Below are 12982 nucleotides of genomic sequence, written 5' to 3'. Positions count from 1 at the left end.
CCACAAACACATAAAAAGATGATTTTTAGACAGAGCTTAGGATGAATTCTGTAATCTTAGAAGCCAATAGTTTCCTCTTCAAAGCTTAACCACTGGATAGTAGAAAACTATTAACTAAGGCTACTGGTCATTTTCTGTGATTCTAACATGGCTTCTCAAGTATTTCTAGACAATACTCTGAAGCTTTCTCCCCACCCTTTTTCCTTCCTGACAACTATTGTCTTATCTAGAGCTTTATTGTGGTTGAGGTAAACTGTTATATTTATTGTGCTCACCTTTGCCTACTGAGAGAAGCAGTAAGAGAACAGAAAGGAAATTTTGAACTTATGTCAAGGTTTTCAGAGGCATTGCGGGCTCTTTTCTTCTAGGCTGCTCTCGGCTTGATCTTGCATCCCAGAGTCCTGAGGGAATTGGCTGATGTAGTTGCCAAGCCACTCTCCATGATATTTGAAAAGTCATGGCAGTCAGGTGAAGTCCCTGGGGACTGGAAAAAGGGAAATATTGCAGCCATTTTTAAAAAGGGTAAAAAGGAGGACCCTGGGGACTACCAACCTGTCAGCCTCACCTCTGTGCCTGGGAAGATCATGGAACAGATCCTCCTAGAAGCTATGCTAAGGCACATGGAGGACAGGGAGGTGGTCTGAGACAGCCAGCACGGCTTCACCAAGGGCAAGTCCTGCCTGACCAACCTAGTGGCCTTCTATGATGGAGTGACTGCATCAGTGGACGAGGGAAGAGCTATGGATGTCATCTATCTGGACTTCTGTAAGGCCTTTGACATGGTCCCCCACAATATCCTTCTCTCTAAATTGGAAGGATATGGATTTGATGGGCGGACTGTTCGGTGGATAGCTAATTGGCTGGATGGTCACATCCAGAGGGTAGTGGTCAATGGCTCGATGTCCAGATGAAGATCAGTGACGAGTGGTGTCCCTCAGGGGTCCGTACTGGGGCCAGTGCTGTTCAATATCTTCATCGATGACATAGACAGCAGGATCGAGTGCACCCTCGGCAAGTTTGCAGATGACACCAAGCTGAGTGGTGCAGTTGACACGCCTGAGGGATGGGATGCCATCCAGAGGGACCTGGACAAGCTGGAGAAGTGGGCCTGTGTGAACCTCATGAGGTTCAACAAGGCCAAGTGCAAGGTCCTGCACCTGGGTCGGGGCAATCCCCGGTATCAGTACAGGCTGGGGGATGAAGGGATTGAGAGCAGCCCTGCAGACAAGGACTTGGGGTACTGGTGGATGAAAAGCTGGACATGAGCCGGCAATGTGCTCTCGCAGCCCAGAAAGCCAACCATATCCTGGGCTGCATCAAAAGAAGCGTGGCCAGCAGGTCGAGGGAGGTGATTCTGCCCCTCTACTCTGCTCTGGTGAGACCCCACCTGGAGTACTGCATCCAGCTCTGGAGCCCTCAGTACAGGAAGGACATGGACCTGTTGGAGCGGGTCCAGAGGAGGGCCAGAAAAATGATCAGAAGGATGGAACACCTCTGCTATGAGGAAAGGCTGAAAGAGCTGGTGTTGTTCAGCCTGGAGAAGAGAAGGCTGCAGGGAGACCTTATTGCAGCCTTTCAGTACTTAAAGGGGGCTTATAAGAAAGATGGGGACAGACTTTTTAGTAGGGCCAATAGCGATAGGACAAGGGGTAATGGTTTTAAACTAAAAGAGGGTAGATTCAGACTACATAGATTTTAGGAAGAAATTTTTCACGATGTGGGTGGTTAAACACTGGAACAGGTTGCCCAGAGAGGTGGTAGATGCCTCCTCCTTGGAAACATTCAAGGCCAGGCTAGATGGAGCTCTGAGCAACCTGATCTAGTTGTAGATGTCCCTGCCAATTGCAGGGGGGTTGGACTAGATGACCTTTCAAGGTCCCTTCCATCCCAAAGCATTCTATGATTCTGTTTGGTCTTTACTGTTTATAATGAGTTCTATATACATAAAAAGTCTCAAAGGCTACACAAGCTCATATATATGAATGCAGCTGAAATCTCTCTTGGCAGACATAATGTCACTGTGACACAAGGAAAGGACTGAATTACTTACTATTGCTTACTATTCTGTCTTACCATTTTTAAGGCAGCTTGTCTCTTTGTCATGTACTAAAGATGAGCAAAAAGAAATTCCCCCAAGCATCTTCGTTTCTTCTGGTGGCAGTATTTTCATATACAAAGCCATACAGATATTAGTGCTCTTTGTCAGGACATTCTCCCTAATCCTTCTGCAAATCACAGAAAATACTGAAGGAAATCATCCTACATACTACCAGTTAATGTAATAACAATAAAAACTAAACTAACAATTTAAAATAAATAATTAAGAAAAGTCAACATCATTCTCTGTCTCCCACTCTCTTTCTGGATGTCAGTTGCATTAGTTATTGTCCCAGGATGTTGGGTCTTTGATTCTGCTATTGGATCAAGACGCTTCCAAATCACAAATCAATTTATGTCCTGGTTTCAGCTGGGATAGAGGTAATTTTCTTCCTAGTAGCTGCTATAGTGTTGTGTTTTGGATTTAGGATGAGAATAATGTTGATAACACACTGATGTTTTGGTTGTTGCTAAGTAGGGCTTACACTAATCAAGGACTTTTCAGCTTCCCATGCTCTGCCAGGTGCACAAGAAGCTGGGAGGAGGCACAACCAGGACAGCTGACCCAGACTGCCCAAAGGGCTATTCCATACCGTATGATGTCCATTGGTCGGCGGGTGGTAAGCAATTGTATAGTGTATCACTTGCTTTGTATATTATTATTGTATTTTATTATTATTGTTATTACTATTACTATTGCTATTACTATTGCTATTGCTATTACTATTACTATTACTATTACTATTACTATTACTATTACTATTACTACTATTCTATTTCATTTTACTTCAATTATTAAACTGTTCTTATCTCAACCCATGAGTTTTCTCACTTTCACCCTTCCGATTCTCTCCCCCATCCCACCAGGGTGAGGGGAGTGAGCGAGTGGCTGTGTGGTGCTTAGTTGCTGTCTGTGGTTAAACCATGACAATAACAAAACTAATTTCATCTATTTTTAAGGCAGAAATTGAGAAGCCATTTGAAATGTCACTGAAATTCCTAAAAGCAAAGAAATCTCTTAGTCTAGTCTGCCTTATATTCTTTCTTTAAAAAGAGTTTAGCTAATTCAGTGTAAATGGAGAAATGGCTTCTACTGTGATTTGATGGTGAGGTAGAAACAAATATTTCAATATCACTAAAAAGGGACTAAGCAAATTGCTGTGTAGAAAACCTCTCACTGACATTGGCAACTGCTTTTGATCACCTTGTGTAAAGGAAAGGTCCAAATATCTGTTAATCTTATAAGGAAATCCAGGTAAAGGTTTGAGCATTTAGACCATGTTTGGCCTCCAAATTCAACACGAGTGCAGATATCATTTGGAAAATTCCTACCAGTGCTGTAGCATTGGGTTTTCTTATCTGAAGCATATCGTGTGCTCTGAAACAGTCATTTCAGAGCTTTGCTTTTCTAGCCGCACATGCACATCATCCTCTCCAAAAGGCCCTTTTTTGTTTGATGCTCCTCCACCTCGGCCTGATTTGCTACATTCATCCTTTTTTCTCTGTGCATAGGCACGTGTGCAACCCGCCTCTCCTCCACTCTGAAAGCACCCAAGCCACTCTCAGAAAGTTCACTGGAAAGCTTCATCAAAATCTCCAACAAATTGTGCCACTGAAAGACAGGTTCCTACACTTGCTTGCTCACAGTTAGAGGCTTTAGTAGCTCCCCACCCAGGCATACAACATTAGCCTGCATTTGTGTATTATTTTCCATGTAGGATCTGAGCTTGTCTTCATATCAACCTGTTAAGTGTGAACAAGCTATTGAAGCATTACTAATAGCTGAGTTTCAGAATGCGGCAGGCTAGAACCAAGTGTCAGGGAAATGTGTGCTTTTCCACAGATGCTTTAATGGTTAATCTTTAATAGTTAAAAGGCTTTTAGATTAGGGTTCCTAAGAAAACACCTTATTTTTTCTGAACAGGCTACAAAGAAAAGTGGGGAGGATGAGAATAGTCTAAAAATATATAAAAGGAAGATGGATCAAATGGAAAAACAGGAGAGAAATAACCCAAGAAGACAAAGCAGGAGAGATTCCATACAAATTCCTTCCATTATGCTGGATTTATTTTAAAGACTCTGCCAAGACATAGCAGGATTTTCATGCATGGAAACTAAAGAAGCAATCCAGAGCTTTCCTTCTTGCCACCTGAGGAGAGGTGAGGCAAAGTTAATTTTAACCACTGTGAACTCTCTCACCCAATTGCCACAGTCGTCCCTGTGCCTGTTTGGCCTGTCTTTAACAGCCCCGAGGGGCTCAAACGCTGCAGACTCTGTGCTGTGTGGAGCAGAGCATACAGCTGTGTGTCATGGAGGCTGCTGGTCTTAGATATGGTGACAGGAGACAAGGCAGTGAGAACATTTTAAGAGAAATTAATTAATTCAGTTTGGACTACTGAAATGGCATTTAGAAAATGATGGGGAGAAAAACAGAAATGTGAATTTGGGTAAAGAAAGATCATGGAGAAGTAGCATCAACAAATGAGGATAAAGAACAAAGCTGGCAGCTGTTTTATATTGCATAAAGTTATAAAACTGAGAAATACTTTAATATGGCAGTTAATAGTGCTGCTGATTTTCAAATATTTCACCAATACTTCTGCTATACTTTTATTTAACTAAGTCTCTTTTAGATAAACCAGGCATTGAACATTTATATGGTTACTTTTGCTAATGAGCATAAGATTTTAAGAAGCTGCAGGTGACTGGGGAAAATAATAATGAAAATAGGTCAATTATAAAAAGAAAATAATATTTAATTGTCAGGTTTTGAAGACAACTGTTTTCTACCAACTTTAATGAACAAATGCTGCAAGTGTGGGAACTAATGAGCTGCTTCTTCATGGAAAAATATTGCACTGGGTCCAAGTATGTTAAAAAGCAGCTAATGTTATTCTAGAAGCTGCTTGTATATGTTAACATAGGGTTACGAAAAAGCTAATGAATCCTCCCTCCCGTTTGCCTTATTCTGTGGGTACAGTTCTGCTCTAACATAGCCCAATGGCCTTCAGATCAAAGCTCTCATGTGCTTCTGCTCAAAACACTATTTGAACTGGCAAACCACTGTATGCACCTAAGCGCGTAGCCATGCCAGCCAAATGGAAATGGAGAAGAAATGGGAGGACAGGCCAAAGGACTGCCCAGAGAGGTTGGGTGATATTTCAAAAGCAAATAAAACTATCAATTTTAAGCAGAAGAGCTTGATGAATAATATTCGATGAGTAAAAGGTTGAGGACTTCAGTGTAGAGATAGGCCAGGACTAAGTCCCAGCTTGGAGAGCTGTGTGTAGGCATGGCTATGTGCAGCAGAGAAAGGAGATGCAAATTAACAGCAATGATTATGAACAGCCTGCTGTGGAGAGAGGGAGAGGAGGCAGGAGTTGGGGACCATGAAAGATTTGTATTTAACTGACCCTAGGTAAAGCAGTGGAGATGGGGAAAGATGGAGCAGTATGAAAGCCGTTGCTTTCACAGCTCCCGCACACTGGCCCGCGTGGAGCAGGACCTTCACCTCAGGGTTCAGGAGATCAGGGCACCACAGAAGTGAGCACTGGCCCTGGTGATTCACCACTGCAGCATGGAGGATTGTTGAACATACACACCCTGTGTGTCTTGAGGCACAAGCAGGGCTCTACCTTCCCTTCTGTAAACTAGAATGGCTCCTTTGTTTCCTTTCTCTAACTTCATTTTTCTTGTGACTGTCAAGCTTAATGCTTGAGCAGTCTTGTGAACTACTGGACCACTTTCTACCCTTTGACTTGCATCATTTTTACTCTCTCTGGCAGAAAAAAAAAAAAAAACAAACCAACTTTGCTGGCACAGTTTTCAAGGTCACTGGAATATATAATAAGCCTTCCTACTGATACGAGGTGTACCAGTGAGACCTTATACATGTTTAGGGCACACAGAGCAAGCCTCCTGAAGTACTGAAACCTATAATACAACACAGCGGAATTCTGCTAAGCAGCAATATAATTCTTATACCCCAGAGTTTTGCATGTCTCACAGGTATATACATTTAATATAGTAGCCCATCACTGAGTGCTATTTAAATTACTTTTATATACTTAATTAATCAACTTAAACTTTAATAGTTACCCATAGTGGCAGAACAGGATGAAGCAGCTGTTTCAAACATTCATTTAGGCCCTCAGGTATATTAGCTGTCTGCAAAACAATTAAATGTCCTGGAAACTTTCTTTATAAACAATGAATAGCATTCAGATGGCAAAGTTCCATACAACTCTAGAGATGCAATATTTTTTCCTTGGGAAACAATTTATGCACTACCCTGAGAATGTGCAATACACTCCAAGTAAGTGCCAAATGTGACCATTTCCTACAGATGTGCAGAAGTCCTGCTCAGTGTAAGGCTCCTGTTGCACTAGTGCAAAACCACAGAACAGCATCAGACTGTTTGGAGACTTAAGATGCTTAGCTTCAACTCATATAGGCCATAATTCATGCTCTAGGTACAAAAATATATTATCTGGGCCATATACTCCACCTGGAAGAACTAGTGATGAGCAAAAGAAAAGAACTTCATTCAAATCTAGTATTTTATAAAGTCCCAAAACATTTTTTTCATGTTTACTAGCATGAGAATCATAATCAGCTGTTTTCCTGAGGTGTTACAGAACAGTGTAGGAGGCGATAGCAACAGTAATTAACTGTTGAGCAACATGAGACACTCCCTACTGACTGCCACAAAACATAACTCGATATTCTTACCATATACCTACTGTTTGGTATATCTTTTATCACAGCAAACATGGAATTCCCAAACTGCTGCATTCATTGTGCCCTGTTGATACAACATATCTACAGAGAATAGGAAAGCAGCATATTAATACAGTAACAAAGTAGTCTAGCCATGGCAGTATTAAGCTCCATATAGGTGAATTGATGCAGCATCACAGCAAGGTACATTAGCCTGTGGCGAGGTTGCTCACGTAAACTAGAGTTAACATCTCTCTATTATGCTGCTGCCTGCAGAACAGATGTACCCTAAGTTAGAGGAAAGGATTCTGTTTTTTTCTGTTTTTTTCTCTTTTTTTTCAGGCTACCCCTCTTTCTTAAAATGCCACTGACAGATTAAAGAACCACCATATAGACCAAGTTATATTTGTGTGGAAGAAAGTACAACATTGCAGGCAGGCATTAATAGCTACAGTTCCTTCAGAGGCCATCTTGAACTACTAACAGAGAGGATTAAGAGTCAACTTTAAATTTTAAATACAAATAGAACTGGATGGCTACCAAATGTAAGTCTATTCTTGCCAATGATCTCCAGCAAGAGCATAATATATTTCTTCATTTATTATGAATATGTTTTTTGACCTAACTTTTCTAAAAATATCATTCCAATTTTTTTTAGAATATTTTAATAGTTCTGTTGGAGGCTAAGACCTGTAACTAATATAAAGCAAGTATCCTGTTAAATAAATGCTTTGCAGTCAATAGAAAAGGAAAGTGCTCAGTATCTTTCTGTGGCTGCTGAGAACAGAAGAACAGAAAAAAAAATTTTTAATAACCCCCCTTTTCTCTGCCCCCCATGTTAATCTATTTTGCATTAAACAAAGGCATATTATTTTTGTTGCTGAATAAATTACCCCATTCTTGCTTAAACATGTTACTCTAGATTACAAACATATGGCTGTAAAAATAGCTGGTTGGACTGATTTTAATCTCCAATTTGGCATGAGGAAATTTACTATAAAACTTGTTTAGGATCACAGATGCATCTGTCCCACAGCTGCAAGAAAAGGGTGGATTTGTAATCTTCCAAGTGTACAGACCTCAGTGACTGACTGAAAGTCGTCTTAGCACAAAGCTAAAATGCATAACTAAAAATATTCTGGTTTCTTTCTGCCTTAATTTGAAAGCAAGTGGTGATAAAATTAAAATTAAAAACAAAGCTATATGCCTATGCAATTAAAGAATTCTTTCATAATTAAATAGAAAGCTCTTCCTTAATAGCCCCAAATATTTTTTTCCAGTCTCTTGGGCTTGGTGGAATTTGGCAGGACTGGGGGTGGTTAAAGGTTGCCGGTGTGGTGGATGACATCGGTTAGCTGTCATCTGGGCAGAACGTGTGGGCTGGTGGGTAAGGCTGACCACACAGCATGCAGATATGATTAGAAGAGATGAAGCTGTGGGGAGTAGTTATGCACCTGCCTGAATTCCTGGCCAATCAGTCATCCCTTTTTGTCCTCCATTCCCACTGTTTTTATAAAATAGACTAAAAGAAAACAAAAACAAGAGGAGGATGGAAGAAGGCATGTACATTTCATAACTCAGCTTTAACCACACAAAAGGACTTTATTGATATGTTTTACATACTTTTGTTTAGTTGGATATTTTAAGCATTAACTGCTCTCCACTGAAACCAATATACTGCCTTCAAGAATGTCTCTTAGGTGTCAAAACCTCAGCACACATCTTAGTGGCTAAGTGCATGGCCAATACTCAAGCTCTCTTTCTTTATGGACTACTTTAACCATGTTAGTTCCTATGTGTTACATGCCAAAAATATGTATCTGGACAGTTCCCATGGCTTAACTGATATGCCCATAACTTGACCATATATCTTGAACTTTATTTGTACTAAGCTAACACTAGGTTTACCTGTTCATTGTGGCAGATCCTAGGCCAATGTACACTGAAGAGCTCACAATTCTCAACTGTATGCACTTTACCTGCATTAAAAAAATGAGGCAGGAAGAAAACTGAGAACTTTCCTCCAATGGTGCCAAAACAGTGGTATTTTATATATATATATTTATATCTTGTGTGCATATATGTGTATGCATACATATATATCTATATATCTCCATACAAGGTAGGATAAGGACTATAACACAAGGGTAAACATAGGGGAAAAAATTTAACAGTCAATTCTATTGATGTTCCCAAATCTAAGAATTTTTCAGCTTTGCAATGACAGGGGTCTTGATATCTGGGCCCTAAGCTGACTGAGCATATGAGGAACTCCTTCTTGATTAAAAAAAAAAAACAACAGATGTTTTGTGCAGTGAGAAGCCTGGCCTGACTACAAATCCAAACAATGCAAAAAAAGGTGGCAAACAAATCCCTACATTTTTAGTCTTGTCAGCATGTGTGTAAGAATGACTATATTGGGGACAGAGAAAATGGCAAAGGGAGGTAAGCACATGGTGTTAACTTGTTCTTCCCAATATTTGGGAGTTAACCATATTTATATTCTCATGTGCTAATGCTTTCTTCCAGGTCTGTGTACAGGAGGAAAAAAAGAACCAGCTTTTTGCTTGAATGTCTCAATACCAGATTATTTTTGAGCATCATGATCTAGACATAAATAATCAGAGAGTCCTATCTGACTGTCTCTACAGAACTCAACTTTCACTGAAACTGAAGGAGGCTTATCTTAGGCTCTCTGTATTTCTTCAGCTGGGCTGGCTCAGACTGACTCCCACCTCCATTGTTTCCTTAGGCTAGAAGGGAAAGGAAGATCTTTGATCTCTTGTAAGAACAAATAAATTATTTTTCCTCTTTTGGTACCTGCTGTATCAAGCTCAAATAAAAATATCTCCCATGGCAGGCAAAGCAGGTCTTCTAAGCAATAGTAAACACCCAGAACAGCCTGAAAAGATGAAAACACTTCTCTATGTATTCTGATATAGAGTATGACCACTAAATCCCAGTACCTGCTACTGCGATAAGAGTGCTGTCCATTCCAGCTTAAGCTCTCTCTCTAAACTCTTAACTTTCTTACTGTTTTTAACAGGAACTTAGAATCCAGCTATCAGCTAGTTGCCTCTCAAGTGAATGACTTTATTTCAACGTGAATACAGCACTCCTTCTGACACCTGACTGGATATTCAAATGTGGGATTTTTTTCTGACTGACACAAGGAGGGGAATTACAATTAAGTCTGTACTACCCCACTTGCTGCATTTCTGGCTCTGAAAGTGCTCAGATGCTATAAAAATACATACTATAAGCATAGAAGCAGAATAGTCATAAAAGAAGGGGAAGACTCAGATTTAATTATCACATTTAACTTACACACAAGCAAGAGGTGCACAGTTGCAACTGACACTCGTGGCTTAGTACTCGGTTCTTTCCTGTGAAAAATATCATACAGTATACATTCACTGTCCTTTAGAATTTTTCATTTTGAAGATACCAACACTTAGTAATTAAGTACAGCCACCATAAGAAAGCAGCAGAAATTAAAAAAAAAAAAAGAGTAATCTTTTTTCTATAAAAACATTAATGTTTACTACATCTACAGAGGATTATAAATACTGAAGAAAATCATAACATATGCACCATTATCCAAAGTAGAATTTTCACAGAAATTGGTGTTTGAGATGCTGGCTAGTACTAAGAGGTTTCAAACCTTGAAAACTAAACATCACTTATCAGCTACTGCTATTATATGGAAGATTTGCAGGTGCTTGATTGTAGAATGAGCCTGGATTCTCGCCCAGATGAGACAGAGATGTTTTTAATTTCCCTCACCAGAAATGCCTCTCCTTCCAGCAAAGGACAAGAGTCAAGAGGGAGAATAATGACATCATCTACTGATACCAGAAAAGAATTTGGAAAGATTCCTGTGTAAAAGATACAAGCTGTTAATAGGAGCAATAACCCCCCAAGGCAACTATAGATAGATACTTGGGCAGATAATCCCCAGTCCTCTTTCTAAGCTGAATCCCACATTGCATTCATGGCACAACTTACGCAAAACTGATATGCAAAAAGTTACTCAGCAACAGTATGAAAATGAGCCCCATAAAAGTATAGAGGAAGGTTTCCACATTTCCAGATAGAACCCTATTCAGGGTTCTGTTTGGAAGAATTCCATAGGATATGGCCCCAATGAGAAGAAAGGTCCAGGAGAGCTGGTTAATTTTCAAGGATGGTCCATCCCCACATGCAGGAAATCAAGCAAAGGTGGAAGAATGTCTGCATGCATGAAAAAGAAGCTCCTGACAAAACTCAAGATGCAAAAAGGAAGCATACAAGAGGTGGAAGCAGGGAGGAACATAGAGAAACTATCTTAGCATGCACAGATGGGATTAGGAAAGCCAAAACCCATCTGGAGTTAAATCTGGTGAGGAATACAAAAGGCAAAAAAGAAAACCTTCTATAGGTATATCAGCAGCAAAAGGAAGACTAGGGAAAATGTGGGCCCACTGCTAAATGGGGCAAGGGAACTGGAAACAAAGGACATGGAAAAGGCTGAGGTACTCAATGCTTCTTCACCACAGTCTTTAGTGGTAAGACTGGCTTTTAGCAACCCCAGGTCCCTGACCACTAGAAAGTCTGGAGCAAGGAAGACATACCCTTGGTGGAGGAGGATCGGTTAGGGAACACTTACAAAAACTGGACATATACAAGTCCATGGTGTTTGACTGGATGCACCCACAGCTGGATGATGTCATTGCAAGGCCACTCTCAATTATCTTGGAAAGATCACAGTGAACAGGAGAGGTTCCTGAGGATTGGAAAAAAGCAAAGGTCACCCATGTCTTCAAGAAGGAGGATCCAGGAAATACAGGCCAGTCAACCTCACCTCCATCCCCAGGAAGGTGATGGAGCAAATAATCCTGGAAACCATTTCCAGACACACAGAGGACGACGGTGGGGAGCAGTCAGCATAGATTTATGAAAGGAAGATCATGCCTGACCAACCTGACAGCTTTCTACAACACGGTGTCTAGCTTGGTGGATGAGGGGCAAACAGTGGATGATGTTTACCTTGACTTTAGTAAAGCTTCTGACAGTCTCCCAAAACACTCTTATAGATAAACTGACAAAGTACAGACTAGATAAGTCGACAGTGAGATAGACTGAAAAATTGCTGAAGGGCCAGGCCCAGAGGGTTACAATCAGTGGCACAAAGTCTAGTTGGAGGCCAGTCAGTGGTGTACCCCAGGGGTCGATAGTGGGACCAATACTGTTTAACATCTTCATTAATGACCTTGATGATAGAACAGAATGTGCCTTCAACAAGTTTGCAGATGATACAAGACTGGGAGGAGTTCTTGATACACTAGATGGTTGTGCTGCCACCATTCAGAGGGACCTCAACAGACTGGAGAAATGGGCAAACAGGAATCTCATTATGTTCAATAAAGGCAAATGCCAAATCCTGCACCCAGGGAGGAAAAAGCCCAAGGACCAGAAGAGGCCAGGGACCAACCTGCTGGAAAGCAGCTTTGTGGAAAAGGACCCAGCACTCCTGGTGGACACCAAAGCGACCATTAGCCAGCAATGTGCCCTTGCAGCAAAGGCAGCCAACAGCATCTTGGGTTGCATTAGGAAGAACACTGTCAGCAGATTAAGGGAGGTGAGCCTTCATATGAGGAGAGGCTGAAAGAGCTGGGACTGTTCAGCCCAGAGAAGAAAAGGCTCAGGGGGAATCTTATCAATGTGTAGAAATATCTGATGGAGCCAGGGAAAGGGAGAATAAAGAAGAGGAAGTGAGAATCTTCTCAGTGGTATCCAACGATGGGACAAGACGCAATGGGTGCAAATTGAAACACAGAAAACTCGATTTAAACCTAAGAAGAAACTTTTACTCTGAGGGTGCTCAAACACTGGAACAGGTTTGTAGGTTGTAGAGATACTCAAAACCTGACTGGACACAGGCCTGAGCAACCTGCTTTAGGTGACTGTGCTTTAAGCAGGGAGGTTGGACTAGATTATCTCCAGTGGTCCCTTCCAGTCTCAATGATTGTGTGCTCAAAGCACAGGAAAGTGAACTTATTTAACAAAGGCCATTCCAAAAACCCAGGAGAATTAACATTCTTATTTGTGGGTTTCATTTTTACAATTTCTCACCTTTTTTAATAAATGTAACTTCTCTACCTCTCGGATTTTATATACCATTCCC

This window comes from Nipponia nippon, unplaced genomic scaffold, assembly GCF_047370975.1.
Source record: "Nipponia nippon isolate SJK-2023a ecotype South Korea unplaced genomic scaffold, ASM4737097v1 scaffold_26, whole genome shotgun sequence".
NCBI classification, from domain to species: Eukaryota; Metazoa; Chordata; class Aves; order Pelecaniformes; family Threskiornithidae; genus Nipponia; species Nipponia nippon.
This window is presented reverse-complemented; position numbering follows the sequence as displayed.